A 22,056-nucleotide genomic window follows, 5' to 3' on the forward strand; every position below is an offset into this window, starting at 1 on the left:
AAGGTCTAACAGATTGGATACTCACTTTATGAATTAAGTGACCTAGAATTGCAGAAATAAATAAGTCAAAAGTCTACCAATCTGAATGGGCAAGATGGTACTAAACTTGCATATCTTCCCAAGATCTAAAACTCATGGACACCCTACAGAAAATATCTTTAGGAGTCTTGATACCTCATTTGAAAAAATGCATAGCACTAGCACCTTGAGTCTTGGCTGGGGGAATACCCTGGATGGAAAATAGGGGAGACCACCAAATGTTTTGCTAGTTCAAAGAGAGCCCATCATGGAACTCATCACCAAACTAGTGACGCCAAGGCTTCATAGCTTCCCAAGCTTTTCATATGCTCTTGACAGCAAAAGATCCATGTATGAGTACAAGTTCTTGCATAATGAGAAGGGTTTGAAAGCCAATCACCTTCCATGTAGGTCTGTTAATAGGAAACCAATAAGAAATGCAATACTGAAACAGAATCTTCCAAGCTTCATCTCTAGTGATGGCATGAATAATCCATCTGGCACATAGAGCAAGGTCTTGCTACTATGTAGAGAGAAGGCCAAGGCCTCCAAACTCTTTGGGGAGACAAAAAAAGTCACAAGAAACTCTATGAAAGCCATGATGATTGGAACCAAAAGGCCAAAGAAAATCATAGAGTAATCACTCTAATTTCTAATAGGAAGCTTTTAAAGGAGCCCAATAAGAAGAATAATCAACATGCATTTCTACAAGAACTTTAGATAAAATTTGGAATTTTCCCACAAGAGAAAGCAAATTTGTAAGCCAATAATACAACTTCTTAGTAATCATCACAAGCACAATTTTTCACAGATCCATTGGTGATGCTTAAAAAGAAAAAGGAATGCCTAGAAAGTAGAAAATCTCCTCATGAGTGACCCATTTCTATTCAAACTAGTTAAGCCAAGGTGGTGCTAGGAAAAAAGACTAGTGATAAAAGAGCATTTTATGCCATTGAATAGTAGAGCCAGAGGCTTGAAAAAAAGTTTCAAGGAAATTCAAGGCATTATTGATGTTTTCTTCATCCTCTAGAAGAGTGAGGAATAAATCATCAACAAAATAAACATTGACCAACTAGGAAGAGGATTCTAGTAAAGAGATGCCATGAACCAAATGTGAAGACATAGAGTGGGCTAGCAAATAGCCAAACCCTTTAGCAACAAGAACATAACATGCTAGAGCTAGAAGGCAACCTTGCCTGATGGAACAAAAAAGCCCAAAGGTATTAGATTGAGAGTTATTGATGGTAATGCAAGCATTGGCATCTCCAAAGAACATCTCCACAGATTACATAAAATTGGGACCAAAACCAAGAGCCTGGAGCATAGCTAAAATGAAAGGCCATTCAATCCGTTCATAGGCTTTAGCAAAATCTATTTTCAAAAAAATAGTTGGTTGCTTGGACTTGCAAGCTTACTGCATATCTTCCCAAATAGCAATGATGTTGTCAAGAATATATCTAGACTTGATAAAGCTAGTTTTCTCAAGCCACATAATTAAAGACAAGAGATAGAAAATTTTAAGAGAAATTACCTTAGAAATAATATTATATGACACATCAAGAAGGTTAATAGGAAACTAATTGCAAATATCCTCACAATCTCTAGCTTCAGGTATGAATTTAATGTTTCCTCTATTGATAATAGCTCCTAGGCTTTTAGAATGATAGGCTTCAAGATAAACTTTGTGCAGATTGGGACCAATATACTCCCAGAGGTATTTGTAAAATTCACAAGGAAACCCATCACACCCTAGGGACTTACCATCTACCATAGAGAAAATTACCTCTTTAAGGTCTTAGAGGGTAAAAGTTGCTCACAAAAAGCACATTGCTCAACTGCTAGGCAGTTTGGAGTAACAAAAATACAATTTCTAAGAGCTTCCTCTGGAGCAACTAAATTTCCATGTGAAGTAAAAATGTTTTCATAGTGATGAAAAAATGCTTGGAGGATGTCAGGGAGATAGGAGAGAATGGAAATTCCTTGTTTGATATTTTTAATCCCAAAACTGGTATGAGGAGCTCAAAGAGCCTGAAAGAACTCCTTTGAAGCTTTATCTCCAACCTTCAACCAATGGAGGTGAGCTCTAATTTGGGCCCCTTGAGTAGCATAATTATCCACAACTTATTTTTCATGGTGAAGTTTGGCAAGTTGAATTTGCAAATCAACATCAAAAGGATTAAGGGTGAGAGCATCATAAGCTTTTTTGAGCATAGTGGTAGTGGATTCATAAGACCACCTTCTAAAAACCACTAACTGCCAACCATAGATGTGCAAAAAGTGAGTGGTTCTAGTAATGGCATCATTCCACTACTGAATCGACCTTATCTACAAATGTGAATGTGGCTCTAAAATCCAGACATGTAGGATATGAGTAATAGTGGAAGCAAGCATCAGCACAGACATGTTGAGGAAAAATTGTGACCTGACAACTCTTTGGATAGTTGTATGCCATGAAATGGAAAAATAAATGGGATAGTGGTCAGATAACATCACATCTGGTAAGCGAATGATAGGTAAATCTTGATCCTCAAAAAAGGAGAAAAATTATTGTGCAGTAATCACGGCACAATCGAGACATTTTAAAATGTGGTCAGAGCCAGCTAAAAAATTGGACAAAGTGTGCCAAACCCCACTATGTTGGTAGTAGTTAGTATTGGTATCAAAAAGACCTAATTTATTGCACATGCAGTGCCAAGTTTCCCTTTCCCTAGCTATCTAGTGAAAAGGTAGAATGTCATATTTGTCAAAGGCTAGCTCAACCACATTAAAGTCACCACACATAACCCAAGTAGTTGGAGGCAAGTTGTTAGCCATCCAATCCCATAATTGAGATCTTTCCATAGAATCATTGGGAGCATAAACATTAATGACTCCAAAAGAATGATTATTAATGGAAAGAAAAATCCAAATGGTTTTGTGCATGGGGTTAGAATGGTGTGAAATAATAGCAGAATGAAAACAATTTGACAAGAGAGTAACTACAGCACCTCTACCAGCATCATGTTGAGAGGAAAACATAATGCCATTTGGAAAAATTACATGACATGCAGATGAAAGCATGAAACTAGAGATCTTAACTTCTTGTATATAAAGAAAATCTAAATTTCCAAGTCTATGATGGGTATCCCTAACATAGTACATTATGGAGAGGTCTGTAAGACCTTGTACACTCCATGATTAAAAATTCATGAAAATTATTTCATATCTTCCTCTTCCTTGAGAGAGGAGTAACTATTCTAAAAGAAAGTTGAAACCAAGATAAAACCAGAAGGAAAACCCTCTAGACTGATGGCCTGACTTTCTCTTTTGGATTCTTAGCACATCCAAGAGGATTGTGAGAACAATGCACATTCTGAGTCACTATGGAAGAAGCAAAAAGAGGGGTGCAAATCACAACCCAGGTGTTAGCCCTGGTGGCCACTTTAATCCCCTATGAGCTGGGGTTTGAAACTTGTGAAACAATAGGGTTTGGTTTTGAAAAACTTCTTGCATTCTTAAACTGGGTGGGGTTTGCACTCCTATTGAGATAGGAGGAACTAAAAAGAAATCCACATATGACTATTTAGGAGCCAAGGGAGCCTTTCCTTTGCACCTAATAGTAGTCCATTCTTCTTTTTTCCCTTCTACTAGTTTGGTAGGAACCTCTTTAGGTGGTGGTTTAACCCTAGACATAGCCAAAGGGCAATCCCTAATCTTGTGTTTTTTTTACTAGCACCTATAGCTAGTGTTAGGTAGGTTCAAATAAAGCACCTACTAAGAGGACTCAGAACCAGTCTATATTTTCACAAAACCTTAAGATCCTTGGAAAGATCAACCTCAATGCAAACACATTTCTAAGGGTGAGCATTGAAAAAAATTCATGTTCCTTTGTGATAAATTTTCCAAGAGTATTCAAAATGGACTCAATGAAAGGCCAACATGGAAAGGGTAAACCCAAGAACTCTACCCACAAAAGAACCCTAATCTTTTTGACATCAGAGAAAATGAAATCTCTCAACCATCTTTGAAAAAAAAGTAGAGAAGAATGCATAGACCAACGACCATTGCTAAAAATTGTGTTTGCCTATAATAGGTTGCAAAGTGAAATAAAAAATACCTTTGGTAAGGTTTTGCATAGTGTGAAGGTAGACTCCATGAGGAGTCTAGCTCTTGTTAACCCATTCTTGAAGCATAGCTACAAGAGGAGTCCTACCCAAAAAATTCCCTATTAAGGTATGTTGTTCTGATTAATCATAAGTGGCATCAAATTCTTGCAAAGGAAGGATAATATTAGGATTTACTCATGAAAAAACTTCAAGATGAATTTGCAAGGACATTTATTCAATGGAGGTGCCATGGGTTTCCAAAGTAGTAGCGTAAACACCAATATCAACAATTGGGTCACCACTGGTTGGGGCCATTATAATCTAGCCTAAAAACTCCCACAATAAATGTGGTTTGATAGATGGAAAACATGGAAGGAAAGCTCAAATAGAGATTTGTATGCAAGGAAATCCAAAGATCACATGAAACTCTAGCAGAGTGAAAAAACCCACATGCCTTATCTTTTAAAAACATAAATACACTAGTTTTCACTATGAGATGTAACAAAATTATGAAAGGTGAAAAACTAGGCCAACATTACTAATATTGACTAAGTTATCAAAGTTAACATGACATAACCTCTTGTGCCATAACCACACATCATCAAATTCTACAAAAATACAAGTAGCATCATTCATGTCAAGATAAAATAGATTACCTCTAGTTTGATCTCCATTTCCAATTAGTTTTCCATCAGTGTCATATATCTTAACCTTCTTGTTATCAAATTCAACTTTACAACATGGACTATTCAATTGTGACACAATCAACAAGTTATGGTTAAGTCCTTCTATATAGTAAGCATTGTCACACATAATATATTTTGTCAATTTTATTGATCCTTTACCTTTTATCAAACAAGGTGCATCATTACCAAATTTAACACTATTTCCATTGTAATTCTCAAGGATAATGAACTTACTTTGTCTCCAGTCATGTGATGTGAACATCCACTGTCAATGATCCATCTATCACTTTTGTTTCATCTTCAGCAATGTAGAAAGCCTTCTTTCCTTTTTCTTTATAGTCTTTATTTTTCTCATCTCTTTTTCCTTTGTATTTATCTCCACTTCTATTGTTCTTCTTCTCTAGACACCTTGCAGCAATATGACCAACCTCATTACAATTGAAAGACATGATAGGTAACTTACCTTTGTATTTCCTTTTGCCTCTATGAAATCTCCTAGCCAGTAATGCTTCAAGCTCTTCTACATCTTCTTCATCTCTATCACTATCACTAGAAACATGCTTGACCTTTTTCTTCTTATCTTTAGGTTCTTTTAGTGTCAGTTTAGCTTTGAAAGAAGATTCAACATTTTCATTTTTGAAGTTATCAAAATTAGAATGTTCAAAATCTATGAATGTACCCATCAATCCTTCAAGGGTTAGATTACTACCAGGAACACACCTAAGTTCTTATATGGAAGAGACTCTAATAGCATAGATAGGCATCAGGGTTCTTAATACTTTATTGATCACATTCTTATCTTCAATAACACCATTTTTTCCTCTGATAGCATTCACAACATCTTTGATTTTTGCACAATACTAGATTATAATATCACCTTCTTGCATTCTCATATCATCAAAATTTCCTCTTAGACTTTTAGCTTTGGTTCTCAGAACATTCTTATCTCCTCCATAGATTTACTCTATAGCATCCCACATCTTCATAGCAAAATTACATTCTTTGATGTCATCAAACTCTGAATAGCTTAGGGTAGATGCAAGCTCTAATATTTTTTGATTGTGTTCCTCCTTTTTTAGATCATTAGTAGTAGGCACTCCAGTAGGATCAACATGCTCAGTGTTAATGGTAGATTGTGCATAATCTCCAAGTCCTCCTAGATGTAGCTTCATCAAACTTTGCCATACAGGAAAGTTTTCCTTGTTCAATTTGGGCACCTCTTTTTTGTACATCTTGATCTTTAAATTTTAGTACCTTCAAACTATTTCCTTACAAGCACCAAATGCTCTAATACCAATTTTTGGAATTCTTTAGAATAGCTAAGTGGGGTTCAATCAATTATCCAAGGTCCAAATGTACAAGCAAAACTTTTCAGTGCTTAATAGATTCATATCCATAAAATTATATCATGAATGCATCCATTAGAACATCCAATACCTTAACATAGTAGATTACTATCCTAGGTCAAAATAACCTTATAGAAATGTAAGAATGAAATACAACAACCTCATTCACATAATTTGACACAAGGATTTTACATGGAAATCTAATTTGGAAAAAACCACCAGTAACATGTTGCCCAATTTTTACTCTTCTGAAGTGATGCCCTATTAAAGGTTACAATATACACTATTAAACTAACCTATTTAATGGATTTCAATCACCCTATTAGGAGTGAGCTTTGTTAGATGACTTTAGAAAATTCAATTAGAGTGTCACCTAGTTAAAGGATTTACAAATGACTGTTAAATCAACCTTAATCCAAAAGATCCATCCAAACTAATACAATTGTTAGAAAGTAACAATAGGATTTGCTCTAATAATAAAATAAAACTCACTTTTAGATCACATATCTTTGGTTTAGTCCTCCATTCTTCTTGGAATTCATACTCTTCATCTCGAACAACTTGTTCATCCTTCAAGCATTCATCCTCTTAAGCCTTCTTTCTTTGCATGCCAATTGTAGACTCTTCTATTTGGTAACCATATGAAGCAACACCCTAGACTTCTTGTCTTCCTTAGGTTCTCATACATGACAACCTTTGCTTCTGGCCTGCTATCTCTATAAATAGAGAATTTAGGTCTTTTTCCATTTAACCACAATCATCCATTTTAGGATTAGGTAAGATTCAATGAATCTTCCCACTTTTCCATTTTAGTCCCTTCTAGAAACTTCTTCTACAATTCTCTTTGAATTCTCCTCAAAATGGTTTATCTTGAATTTTGTGCCACTAGTTCATCATAGAAATCTTCCACATGCTTCACACAATTTAAGAAATCAAATTAATCAGCTCGAATTCATCAAATGTTCAAGTTAACACTTTTTGTTGTCACTCAGCATTTACATTGTTCACTTGGCAATAATAGTCTTCTGATGCTTGGCCAACATTGGGCTGCTCGACATCAACTACATCTTCTTGGCTTGGTCACCACTATTATTTCCTTGATGCTTGGCACTTACTAAATTTTCCTGATGATTTTCACATACTAAATTATGCTCTGCCTGAACTAGGTTTGCTCAGCTTTCACTATTTGCTTGGCTAGGCTTGGCAGACACTTTTTATGAAAAATCTTCTTCTTGGCTTAGCTTAAGTAACTATTTACTTTAGCCTTAAGTAGATCAATAATACATGATATCATCAATGTCTTACTTGGTCTTAGTACTCCTTTTATACACCAAATAACTCAACCTTTCTCTAGGTACTCTTTTTATCTTATCTTTTCAAATCCTCTTCATCAATCAAACAAATGATAGCATTCAAGACAAAAAGAAATTGCCTCACTAGTAAGTCATAGGTTTGAAATTATTAACAAAATAATGATTATTCCATGATAGGTTCCACACTTTGAAAAATCTCTTTTCAACACCTTTTGTATCTCATTTAGAATTTGACCACTTTTAAATTGCATTATCTGAGTGAGTACCCTAGCAAGTGCTTCTTGGCAATGTGAACATTCAAATTCTAAATTACTAACTTTGTGTAGGCTACAAAATCCTAGAAAAAGAAAAACATTTGGGTCTAATTCTTCACCTAAGAATTGTAAGTTTGCAACCATAATGTCTATGAACTGAGTCATGAACTCTTCTTTTGGGGTAGGGATCATAGATTCTTTATTCAAATTATCCAATCTCTCAGCTAAAGTTATGACAAGAGCCATCACTTTCTAGGAACCTAAATTAGCTTGAGAAAATGCTACCTCATTTGGTGCATTGTATTCTATGATCATTGTCTTCATCTTTGGCTCAGCATCAATCTTGATCTAATTATTTAGTCCTTTCCAAGGTAGCCATAATTGAGTAAAATCAATTGAGAATCATCCTCTTAAGAATTTGTGTCTATTCTCTACTTAGCAATAATCCATATGTTTCTAGACTCTCTACCACATGTATATCTATAATATCTTATATTTTGTGGTCTATAGCCAACTATATTCAAAAATCTTTCAATACCCCAATAAATTTTACTTCCATCTTGTCAATTTTTATCACTATTTGATTTTTTGGTTGAGGAGTAACTTCCAAACTTTGAGCTATCAAAAGTGGCATGAACTTACAAGAAGCTCCTAAATCAATGAGATAATTGTGAAGGTTTCTTCCAAATATTATGATGCTAAGCAAGAAAGGAGGCACTTTGGCCTTGTCTTTATACATGGTTGGCATTACCTCAAAAGTGTTGATTTGTTGTGATAATGTCTTTAGGGGACCTACCCTAAGCATTTCCTTTGTATGATCAAGAGTCTTCATCAATGCTTTCTTTTGATTATGACAATTTTTTAGCATATTGAACAAGGATATATTAGCCTTTTTCTTTTTAAATCTTCCACTGCATTGTATTTTTTAGTTGACCAAGCAAGATTCCTAAGGATTTTAGGCCCATTTCCTTGGTTTTGATTTTTTTGTCTAACATAGGGTGCTCTGGTAGGTATAGGATTGTTATTATCCCTTGGATCTAGAGGCATTGGTTGCCAACCAAGAGGAATCCCATTAGTCATGGGTTCCCTTTGGTTCTGCAAATTGTAAGTATTTTGATTGTCATTTTAAAAAGTAATCACCTCTTCTGGTTGAGGATCTTATTCTTGACTGAATAGAATAGTAAATTCTTCATTGATCTATTCTTCCATCCCTAAATTTTGATGAAGTGTGCTCCCCTTAATACCATAAAAAATTAACAAACACAAAGAAAAAACAACAATTACAAGAACAAAATATGGACTTCTTATTATTGTTGCAAATACAGAATTATAGAATTCACAATTATAATATGATAACCTACATGGGTGCCTTTAGTAAAGTAATCTACAAGACAAAGCTATGAACTACCACCCAGAGTTGTCTTAGAAACTATTTGAGCATTTCTTAAATAGGTAATTTTATCTCACCCAAGAAAGGTTCTAGACACTCACACTTAATACCTAGGGCCGACAAACCCTAAAAATACATATAAAGCTGGCCAAATAAATTTTGTATATTTATTTTGGATTTTTGGGTTGGTCCAACTTTGGAAGACCATAACTCTCGAACCATTGCTCTGATTTGTTATTATAACCACTTTTTGGAATCTTTGGCTCTTGATCTATAGACTTGGATCTATGCAAGCACCCATCTATCAAGTTTTTGGGCCTCATCTGAGCACTTTTAGGCCTCCAATAGTGAGCTTGAAGTTTACATACCAAAATCACAAACCAAAAATCTATAATAAATCTTCTACTAAGAGCATATGCAACTTTGTTAGACATCCCACTCCTATTTTTCAAAATAAACGTATAACTCTACAAAAAATCAACCTACTTCAAATGCCTTTGGTTTAATTTTCCTTGACTATTCAAATATTACAAATCTTGATAATCACTATATAAAACAAACTCCTTAGCAAGAAGATAGTGTCTCCACTTCTTCAATGCCTAAACTATAGCATGAAATTCTTGATCAAAAATAGAATATTTTCTTTTGGTATCATTTAACTTTTTCACTACAATAAGTAACAGATCTACCTTCTTGGCTCAAAATAGCTCCTATTGTAGTACCACTAGCATCACAATCTACTTGAAACACCTTGTAAAAATCTAGAAGTGCTAAAACAAGATGCTCTATAACTTTATGTTTCAACAGATTAAAACTCTTATCTACTCCTATAGTCCACTTAAATTGTTTCCTCTCCAATCTCATTGTTTCTATCAAAACTCCACAAATACTCCTAAAATCTCTTATGAATTTTCTATAAAAATTAGCTAGTCCATGAAAAGATCTTACCTCTATAGCAATCTTTGGAGTAGTTCATTCAAGGATAGCCTTCACTTTCTTCGGTTCCATTTTTAGTCCTTTTTTTGAGACTACAAATCCCAGGTACACCAACTCCTCCTTTATAAAATTTTACTTCTATAGGTTTATCGCCAACTTTTCTTCCCTCAACTTATCAAACACCTTTTGGATATACATCAAATGCTCCTTCAATGTCTTATAGAAGTTCAAAATATCATCTAGGTAAATAATGAAAAACTCACCCAAAAACTCCTTCAATACCTTATTCATGAGCCTCATGAAAGTGCTCAATGCATTGGTCAACACAAAAGGCATGACTAAAAACTCATATAGTCCTTCCCTTATCTTGAAAGAAATCTTCCACTCATCACCATCTCTAATACAAATATTATGGTACCACTCTTCAAATCTATCTTTGTGATATACTCTTCCCCACTCAAACAATCCATAATATCAATCATTCTTCGCAATGGAAATTTGTACTTGACTATGATCTTGTTGATAGCCTAAGAATCTATGCACATCCTCCATTCTCCATTCTTCTTTGGTGCTAATAGTACTAGTACACCACATGGACTCAAACTCTCTCAAATCAACCCCTTCTACTACAACTCATGAACTTGTTTGTTCAACTCTTCACTTTTTGTTGGTGTCATTCTTTGCACTGCCTTATTTGGAAAACTCACTTCTAGAATCAAATCCATCTAGTGACTGATCTTCCTCACTAGGGTTAATCCATCAATTACATTATCTAACACAATATTGGAAAACTCTCCCAACATATCTGCAACTTTTGTAGTTACCTCCTTAACTTCTTCTTTACTATCTTTTTGAATTATAGAAAAACACATATATTCATGCTTCATAACTTGGAGAAACACCTTTCCATCAACAAAAAATATTCTGGTAGCACTACATACCATTTGTTCTTTCTCCTTCACCAACTTCAACTTATGTTTCACTCCATCCTTGGTCAAAGTGTATGTATTTTCTCACACATTGTATATAGCATGCCTATCAAACTTCCATGGCCTACCCAACAATATATAACATATGTCCATAGGTAAGATATCACAAAGTACCTCATCCTAGTAGCTCCCAATCATGAACTTCACTGAGAATTTTTCACTAACCATGGCCTTGTGGTCATCTTGTACCCAAGCAATATGGTATGAGTGTGGGTGTTTCTATCTCTTTAGCTTCAACTTTGTGACCATCATTTTTTATACCAAATTGTCAGTACTTCCACCATCAATGATCACATTACAGCACTTATCTTCACATCTACACCTTATGTGAAATAAGCTCCTTCTTTTATTAGGTTCATTCTCACCACCCAATAGGATTCTTCTGTTAACTAGGAATTCTCCTCTTTCAATATCTTTAGAATGTGATGATCTAGCATATTTAATGACATTTGCAACTCTGGCCTAACATTATGTTCTTTGATCTATCCTTCCTTGGCATTGGGAACATTCAAATGTTCTATGCCCTTCTTCTTCATAGTGAAAACATTTCCCATGGAAGCCTCATCTTCCAGATCCTTTCCTTTGCCCCTTCCTCTCTAATATCTATTTTATTTATCATGGAAATGATTGGAATTATTCCTCTATTGGTTCTAACTACTACTTCTAGCCTCATCCTTGTTCTTCTGATCATCATTTTAGCCTCCATAAGATTGTCCACTAGATCTTCCACTGAGACCTCTTTCACCTTGCTTGTTGTCAAAAAAATTGTTTAGTTTCTCTTCAACTCTTATGGAAAACTAGTATGCCTCTTCAATATAGGTCATTCAAATTAGACTCATCTCATCCTAAACACTTGGCCTTAACCCATTAAGATAATAGGAGACTTTCTCCTTATCAGCTTCTACATGGTCGGTTCTAATGAGAACTTGGTAGAACTCTAAAGTATGCTCTTGAAATAATTTTCTCACTTGCTTTAATGCTTGCATTTTCTTGAATAGCTCAAGCTCATAATCCATGAGAATAAATTTTCACTTCATTTTAGTGTGATATTCCCATTTTGACATATAAATTAAATAATAGATAAGTATTATACATAAAGTTTATAATATTAAAATAATCGATAATGTATATAAATATTATAAGTATACTAAGGTACAAATATAAATTGTATCATAATAATATAATTATATATATATATATGAATATTATTATATATTCATATATATAATTAAATGTTTAAATGCCATGCTATAGATAATTAATATATACATACATATATATACTATTTTAAACAGTATAGTATATGACAATGATATCTTTGTTATATATTAAAATAATATTGTTATAAATAATTAATATGATTCATATATAATATATAATCATAATATATTAATATAATAATATATATTATAATTAGCATTAATAAAAAGACATGTCTCTATGAAATACTATATATATATAGATATATATATATATTATCAACTATTGAAAGATATATCATATATGGATTATTATCAAGACTTATACAAATAAGAAAGTGAATAAGTAAATGCCCTAAATGAGACTTCTTCCACAATGTATGCCAAAAATACCCAACAAATTTGGTATCTTGATCTGAAACTATACTTTTTGGCAAGCCATGTAATCTCACCACTTCTCTAAAAAACAACTCTACTATATGAATAGCATCACTAGTTTCTTGCAAGGAATAAAATGTGCCATCTTTTAAAACCTGTCAACCACCACAAAAATAGAATCATGCCTACATTGTGTCCTCGATAATCCAAGAAAAAAAGCATTGTTGACATCCTCCCACAGCTTCTCTAGTACAGGTAATTGCTGATATAACCCTATATTTTGCTTCACTTATTTCGACATCTAACATACTTGGAAAATTTGTCACATCTTGTTGTAACTATGGCCAATAATAATTTTTAGCAACCAAAGCTATAGTTTTATCTCTACCAAAATGTATAGCCAATCATCCACTATGCTTCTCCTTAATGAGGTTCTCTCTCATTGAACTTCTTGGAATGCATAATTGGCTTCCTTTGAACAATATATTATCTTGGATCATAAAATCCAACCACTTTGTCCTGTCGAGTGTAAAAATTTCTATACAAGCCTTCCACGCTTTACCAAAATTAGGATCATCTGGATACAATGCACTAAGTCCCTTAAACGCAACCACCTCTATATGCATTTCTGTCAGCAAAAGTTGTCTTCTACTAAGAGCATCTATAACTCTATTAGACTTCCCAATTCTATGTTTCAAAACAAATGTATAACTTTCAAAAAACTCAACCCGCTTCAAATGCCTTTGGTTCAATTTTCTTTGACTATTTAAATATTGCAAAGCTTGATGATCAGTATGCAAAACAAACTCCTTGGGAAGAATGTACTACCTTGACTTCTTCAATGCTTGAACTATAGCATAAAATTCCTAATCATAAATAGAATATTTTATTTTTACATCATTCAACTTCTCATTGAAATAAGCAACTAGTCTACCTCCCTGGCACAAAATAGCTCCTATTGTAGTACCACTAGCATCACAGTCTACTTGAAACACCTTGTTAAAATCAGGATGTGCTAAAATAGGCTACTCAGTAATTTCATGTTTCAACATATTGAAACTCTTATCTACTCCTATAGTCCACTTAAACTTTTTCCTATCTCCTCTCATTTTTTCAGTCAAGGGTCCACAAATACTGCTAAAACTTCTTATGAACTTTCTGTAAAATGTAGCCAGTCCATGAAAAGATCTTACCTTTGTCGCATTCCTTGGACTAGGAAATTCAAGGATAGCCTTCACTTTCACTAGGTCCATTTTTAGACCTTCTCTTGAGATTACAAATCCCAAGTACACCAACTCCTTTACAAAATTGCACTTCTTCAGGTTTATCAACAACTTTTCTTCCCTCAACTTTTCAAACACCTTGCAAATATGAATCAAATGCTCCTCCAGTGTCTTACTAAAGATCAATATATCATCAAGATAAAAAATGATAAACTTACCTAGAAACTCCTTCAGTACCCCATTCATGAGCCTCATGAAAGTGCTCGGTGCATTGGTTAGCCCAAAAGGAATGACTAACCACTCATATAATCCTTCCCTTGTCTTGAAAGCAGTCTTCCACTCATCACCTTCTCTAATACAAATATGATAGTACCCACTCTTTAGATCTATCTTTGTGAAATACTAAGCTCCACTCAAACAGTCCATAATAGCATTCATCCTTGGCAAAGGAAATCTATTCTTGATGGTGATCTTCTTGATAGCATGAGAATCTATGCACATCCTCCATTCTCCATTCTTCTTTGGTGCTAACATTGATGGTACAGCACATGGACTCTAACTCTCTCTAATCAACCCCTTCTACAACAACTCATGAACTTGCATGTTCAACTCTTCACTTTCTACTAGTGTCATTCTATGTGTTGCCTTGTTTGGCAAACTAGCTCTTGGAACCAAATCCATTTGGTGACTGATCTTCCTCATTAGGGGCAATCCATTAGATATATTATCTGACAAAATATCAGAAAACTCTTCCAACATATCTACAACTTATGCAGGTACCTCCTCTACTTCTTCTTTACTATCTTTAGGAATTATAGAAAAACACATATGCTCATGTTTCATACCTTTAAGAAACTCTTTTCCATCAACAAAACATATTATAGCAGCACTACATACCTCTTCTTCTTTATCCTTCAATGGCTTCAACTTATGTTTCACTCCATCCTCAATTATAGTGTAGTTATTTTCTCACCCATCATGTATAGCCTATCTATCAGACTACTATGGCTTACCCAACAAAATATGACATATGTCCATAGGTATGATATCACATACTACCTCTTCCTAGTAGCTTCCAATCTTGAATTTCACTGAGCACTGCTCATTGACCATAACCTTGTGGTCATCTTGCACCTAAGCAATATGGTATGGACATAGGTGTTTCTGTCTCTTCAGCTTCAACTTGGTGACCATCATTTTTTACACCAGTTTTTTAGTACTTCCATCATCAATGATCACATCACAACACTTATCTTCACATCTACACCTTGTGTGAAACAAACTCCTTCTTTGATTAGGTTCATTCTCACCACTCAGTAGGAGTCTTTTGTTAACTAGAACTTCTCCTCTTGAAGCATCTTTAGAATGTGAAGATTTAGCATCTTCATCAACATGTGCGACTCTCATCTAACCTTATGTTCTTTGATCTATCCTTCCTTGGCACTAGGTACATTCAAATGCTCTATGCCCTTCTTCTCCGTAGTGAAAACATTTTCCACGAAAGCCTCCTCTTCTAGATCCTTGTCCTCTGCCTCTTCCTCTCTAATCTCTATTATTCTAATCATGTAAATGATTGAAATTGTTTCCCTTTTAGTTCTAAATACTACTTCTAGCCTCATCCTTGTTCTTTTGATCATCATTATGACCACCATAAGATCATCCACTAGATCTTCCACCATGACCTCTTCCACTATTCTTATTGTTAAATTTCTTGCTCAGTTTCTCCTCAACTCTTAGGGAAAATTGGTATGCCTACTCAATACTGCTCATCTGAACCAGACTTAGCTCATCCTAAATGTTTTCCCTTAACCCATTAAGATAACAGGTGACTTTATCATTATTAGCTTTTACATGGCCGGTTCTAATGAGAACTTGGTAGAACTCTTCAGTATACTCTTGAATAGATTTTCCTACTTGCTTCAACCCTTGCATTTTCTTGAATAGATCAAGCTCATAATCCATAGGAATGAATTTTTTCTTCATTTTAGCTATCATCTGATCCCATCTGGTATTTTTTCCTTTCCCTTTCTATTTCATTCCAATTGAACCTCTTACCACTAGATCTTTGCATGTCCCTTTAGTTTTGCCTTCACAAACTTGACCCTATCTAGATCCTCAATATCTCTATACTCAAAGTACTCCCTTAGTTCATTGATCCAATCAATCAACTCTTCTGGATTAAGATTTCCTAAAAATGTGGGAACCTCAAACTTAGGTATTTTTCCAATCTTGGAGATGGCCCTAAAAAGCCTCTCTTCCTTTGAATTTAGAACTGCCTCTACTTCGACATTTTCTTCCTTATCCTCACTTTCATCCCCTTTGCATTTGACTTTGGAGGGCTCAAAAACCCTTAAGTGTAACACCTACAGCTCTTTCGCCATGCTCTCTTCGTGGAATCATTTTTGCACTTCCACTAAGACCCTAGTACAAACTGTGTCACAATCAGTGATCTATCTATACGTCCAACCCAAACCATGGTCTTGGTGCAAACTACCTCACAATCAGCAATCTATCCACACATTCAAAAACTCTAGCTCTAATACCACTTGATGCAAGGGACTTCCCTTAATACCATAAACTCATAATAAAAACATAGAAACAATAACAAATGCAAGAACAAAATAAGGACTTCATATTATCACCGCAAATGTGGAATTACAAAATTTTCAATTATAATATGCTAACCCAAATGGGCACCTTCATTATAGTAATCTGCAAGATAATGTTGTGAACTATCACCCAGAGCTGTCCTAGACAATGTTCAAGCCTTTCTTAAATAAGTAGTTTTATGTCACCCGGGAAGGTTCTAGATGCTCAAACTTAATACCTAGGGTTGACAAACCCTAAAAATACACATAGAGTTGGCCAAATACATTTTTGAAAAATTATTTTAAAATTTTTAGTATTCCAACTTTCGAAGGCCATAACTCATGAACCGTTGCTCTGATTAGCTGTTATAACCACTTTTTAGAAATTCCAACTCCTAATATATAGGCTTAGAATGGTGCTAGTGCTCTTTTATCGAGTTTTCAAACCTCATCTGGGCACTCTAAGGCCTCCAATAGTGAGCCTGAAGATTTTTCTGCAAATTTTTCCACTAAAAATATATAATAACTTTTATGATACTTAAGTTAGAGCAATGAGATTTTTATGTTAGGCTTATATCTCTAAAATGAACCTTCTCATAGAAAATGATAACATTATGCGCTCATATGAAAAACTTACCAAAAATAGCAATTTCCCATTAATACTAACCACCCTCTCTACTAGTCCTTATTAAAATAGAAAAAGACTAAAAATAAAATATTTTTGGGTGATGCAAGATTGCCCTTACACCCAAGATGCTCCTACATCAATTTTGGAGAGAATTTACAAGTGGCACTAAAATCATAAGGAAGATTCATAGATAAAGAGGATATTAATAATAAGATTTAAGTTTGATTTACCAATAAAGTAAAAGGGGCATAAATAAGAGAGTAATACAATTGATATATTATTATGAGAAATTCCTAATTACAAATATATTTTATCTTATAAGAAGTTATCATCTTCTATATGTATATATAGTACTCAAGAATTTGGAAATCCTTATATAATTTATATATGTCCAAGTATAGAACAAATATCTAAAGTTATTCATAAGACCTCAAAAATGGAAACTAAGAGCAATTTGAAGTACATTTAAAATAGGACACCACACCTAATGTGGAAGTAAAGGGAAAGATGAACAAGTGATCTAAATATAATCAAGAGAATAATGAGGATACAAAGGACCGACAAGAACTAGATAAGCTACAATTTTAATGGTGATAAAATTATAATAATTAGTGAATCATATTACCTCCTTAGACCTCCTTTATGGATGTCAAAGGTTGCCATCAAGATCAAGAGGGCCAAAGTTTCACTCTTGGGCCTTGATTGGTCAAGTTAAGAAAATTTAACATCATCTGCCAAGTAGACCAACTCATTGGATGATTGATGTCTTCCATTGAGGCCAAGGGGGCAAAAGATTTTCTCTTGGGCTTGGTAGGATAATAGTTTAGAACTAATTTATCATGAATCAACTTTTCTTTGGAGCTATTATATACATGTGCACACTAATGATTATTTGTGCTTATAGGATCCATGATCAAAAAGCATACTAGGGAAGTATATTTTATAAATCATTCCCTTTTACTCTACTTCATTGTGAAAAATAAATTATAGAGAATCAATAAAGAATGTATGATGTGTCTGCATCATGTATGCTTCATCTCTTCATCTGTCTGCATCATGTATACTTTGTGTCTTCATGCATTCATGTGACTACCTTGTGTTTGCTTCGTGTTTTCATTCAAGATGTATATCTCAAAATTCTTTTAAGTCTTTTATATGCAAATATGTTTTGTATCTATAAAGGAGTTTGTTTATGAAATGATTTTTTCTTGAGGACAAGCCGATTCAAGAGGGGAGGACTACAATATCCTATTTTAACATATAAATTAAATAATAGATAAGTATTATACATAAAGTTTATAATATTAAAATAATTGATAATGTATAAAAATATTATAATTATACTAAGATACAAATATAAATTGTATCATAATAATATAATTATATTTATATGAATATTATTATATATCCATATATAATTAAATATTTAAATGCCATGCTATAGATAATTAATATATACATACATATATACTATTTTAAGTACTATAGTATATGATAATTATATATTTGTTATATATTTAAAAATAATATTGTTATAAATAATTAATATAATTCATATATAATCTATAATCATAATATACTAATATAATAATATATAATATAATTATTAAATATAATTAACATTAATGAAAAGACATGTCTCTATGAAATACCATATAAATATAGAATATCAACTATTGAAAGATATATCATATATGGATTATTATCAAGACTTATACAAATAAGAAGGAAAATAAGTAAATGCACCAAATGGGACATTACATTTAGCTACCATATGATCTCATCTAGTTATTTTGTCCTTTCCTCTTTTATTTTGATCTAACTAGATCTCCTACCACCAAATCTTTGCATGACCCTTTGGTTTGGCCTTCACAAATTGACCCTATCTGGATCTTCAATATCTTCATATTCAAAGTACTCTTCCAATTTATTGATCCAGTCGATCAATTCCTCTGGTTGAGATTTCCCAAAAATTTGGGAACACCAAACTTAGGTCTTTTTCCAATACTGGAAATCACCTTAAAAATATTTGTGTCCTCTAGGTCAAGAACTTTTTCTATTACATCTTGGTCCACATTTCCTTCTTCTTCTCTTTCATTCTCACTTTCATCATCTCCTATGGCAAGATTCTTTCCTCTATGTATTTGTTCTTGTATTTCTTGCATTTCCCTATGGAAGATTCAAAAATTCTCAATTGTAACATCTTTGACTCTTCCACCACACTCTCTTCATGGAGGTATTTCTTTCTTATGCTGAAACCCTAATGCAAACTACATCACAATCAGCAATCTATCTACATGTTCTGCCCAAATCATAGGCCTAGTGCAAACTACCTCATAGTCAACAATCTTTCCAGACACTTAGCAACTCTAGCTCTAATACCACTTGATGAAGGGTGCTCCCCTTAATATCATAAACACATAATAGAAAGAAAGAAACACCACCAATTTCATAAAAATATGGGCTTCTTATTATTGCCAAAAATGTGAAAATACAGAATTCACAATTACAATATGCTAACCCACATGGGCTCCTTCATTATAGTAATATGTGAGACAAAGTTCTGAACTATCACCTAAAGTTCCCCTAGACAATGTTTGGGCATTTCTTAAATAGGCAATTTTATGCCACTCGAAAAGGTTCTAGACACTCAAACTTAATACCTAGGTCTAATAGACCCTAATAATACATATAAAGTTAGGGAAAGGGAGGGAAGAATAATTTTCAAAATTTGAACTCTGAGTAGGGTAGGATTTCTCTAGAATGTCATAACCAGGCCCCTGGCCTGGGGCATGAGTCATAGAAGGAGGATGGTTAGGGATCTTCAGGCATAGGAGACCAAGTATCGAAAGATTATGGGGACCCATATGCTCCACCCAAGGTGTCATACAAGATTCCTTTGGTTTCCAAGGCAATTCTTCCAAGTATTGCTAAATGGTCATCACTTTTTGTGGTCAAGCCTACATGTAAGTCCTCCTTTCCACCAGTTAAGATTCTCCCTGAGGCAAAGAAAGGTTTATATTCCATCGCTATTCCAAACAAGCTTGTGGATCATAGCATTGCATCAATGGCTTTGACCTTGGTAAATTCTTAGGGCCAAGGCCAAATATTGATATTGGCATATCCTTTATAAAGAATAAATGGCCCATTAAAGGTCAATTCTTTGTCATGACAATGGCTAAGGGTTTTTTGTCTTTTGATTTTTCTTGTTTGGAAGACCTCTCAAACATTCTATATGAGGGGCCATGGGTTGTAGGTTGTTCTTCTTTGGTTCTTTAGAAGTGGTCCTCTAAGCTAAATATGAACGACTCTTTCTGTGTGCAAGACCCTATCTGGGTCAAGCTCCCAGGGCTCCCCTTAGAATTTTGGAATGAAGACATTTTTGTGGGGATAGCTGGCTCCTTTGGGGAGTTTCTCTTAATAGACCTAATCACAACCTTGAAAAGATGTCTGACCTATGTCCACATCTGCATAGGGATAAAGGAAGGTGTGGATATGCTAGAAATAGTGTCGTTCCATTCAAAGTTGGGGGTGCTTGTTCAAAAGTTGATTTATGAGTCTGTTCCTTTTGCATGTTTCCTCTATTTTAAATTTGGGCATAAGGAAACCTAATGTCCTAGGACAATGGTAGAAAGGGGAAAAAGTTGGAATTTTGGTACCTCATCTAAGGGAAATAAAATGTTCTGGAAATAGAAAGTGACCAATACTTCAGAGAACCAAGATGGGACTAAGGGAAAAAAAATGTCCTAGACAAAGAAGGAGATTAGAGCAATGAAGGAGGAAAAGCAACAAAGAAATCAAAAAATAAAGTTCAAAATGTTGAGGGAGATTAGAGCATTGAAGGAGGAAAAGAATCGAAGGGGTCAAATATGAAGGATCATGATGTAGAGCCCCAAGCCATAGAAATAGCAAGTAAGGATTCACTATCTGAGAAAGAGCAAGAGGTTAGTACTCTAGAGAAACCTCGATCGGAGATCAAGTTGGCAGAAGAACCTTTGGCCCCAACTAGAGAAATAGGTGGACCCCCAAAGGACTCTGCTCATCTTCAAAGTGAAGGAAATAAAGGAGAAGAGGTAAGCTAGGTAGGGAAGAAGACAAAATTTGAGGGTCAGAATCCTTTGGATCTCCCATTGGCTTCTCTAGAGAAGCCATTAGCTTCTAATGCCCTAAGGAAGAAGTGTGTAGATTTAGTCAACAACTCTTCCCCAAATTAGTTATCTAAGTTGGAGGATTGGATAAATAGCTACTCTCAAGATAATAAGGCAAGGGGAGTATGGTTAAAAAGAAGAAAAATCAAAATTGAGATCAATGTCCACTATCTCCAGCAGCCACTAGAAGTAGGATAAAAGAAGATGTTGGGTTAAAACCTAAGTCTCCAAGAAGAAGAAGTCTAAGTTAGGTAATTCAAGATGAGGCCAGAAAGAACTTGGTAGATGGGATCCAAATTACCATCAAGGAATGTTTAGCAAAAAATAAATGAAGATCAAATCTTGGAATATAAGGGACCTAAATGGTGCCCATAAACAAGAGATAGTTCAAAATATGATTAGAGATCAAAGACCTAATTTTTTATTGATTCAAGAAACAAAGATGAGAAAAGATATGGTAGGCAAATTACCTTTCAATAGCAATATGAATAGTGAAGCCACAGACTCAAAAGGAGCTATAGGGGGAGTTTTGATACTCTTTAATAAAAAGGCTTTCCAAATCTCCACTATTCTAAATGAAGTTAATGCTCTTATTTGTAAGGTTTCCCATGTTTATAGTGGTGACTCCTAGTTTATTTTAAATTTGTATTCTCCAAATACTAAAAGGGAAAGAAAGGTTTTTTGGGCCAAGATTCTTGATCCAATTCACAACAGTAATATAAATAAAGGTGTTATTATGGGGGACTTCAACACCCCTCTTTTAGATGAAGAAAAATTAGGGGGGTTGGCCTCAGATCAAGAAAGCAGGTTAGACCTTTTTAATTTCATTAACAGTCTAGCTTTTTTGTATGTTGATCTTTCGGGGGGACAATTCA

Source organism: Cupressus sempervirens, chromosome 9 (genome assembly GCF_028749045.1).
Source record: "Cupressus sempervirens isolate cs-2001-9-10 chromosome 9, ASM2874904v1, whole genome shotgun sequence".
In the NCBI taxonomy this organism is placed as follows: Eukaryota; Viridiplantae; Streptophyta; class Pinopsida; order Cupressales; family Cupressaceae; genus Cupressus; species Cupressus sempervirens.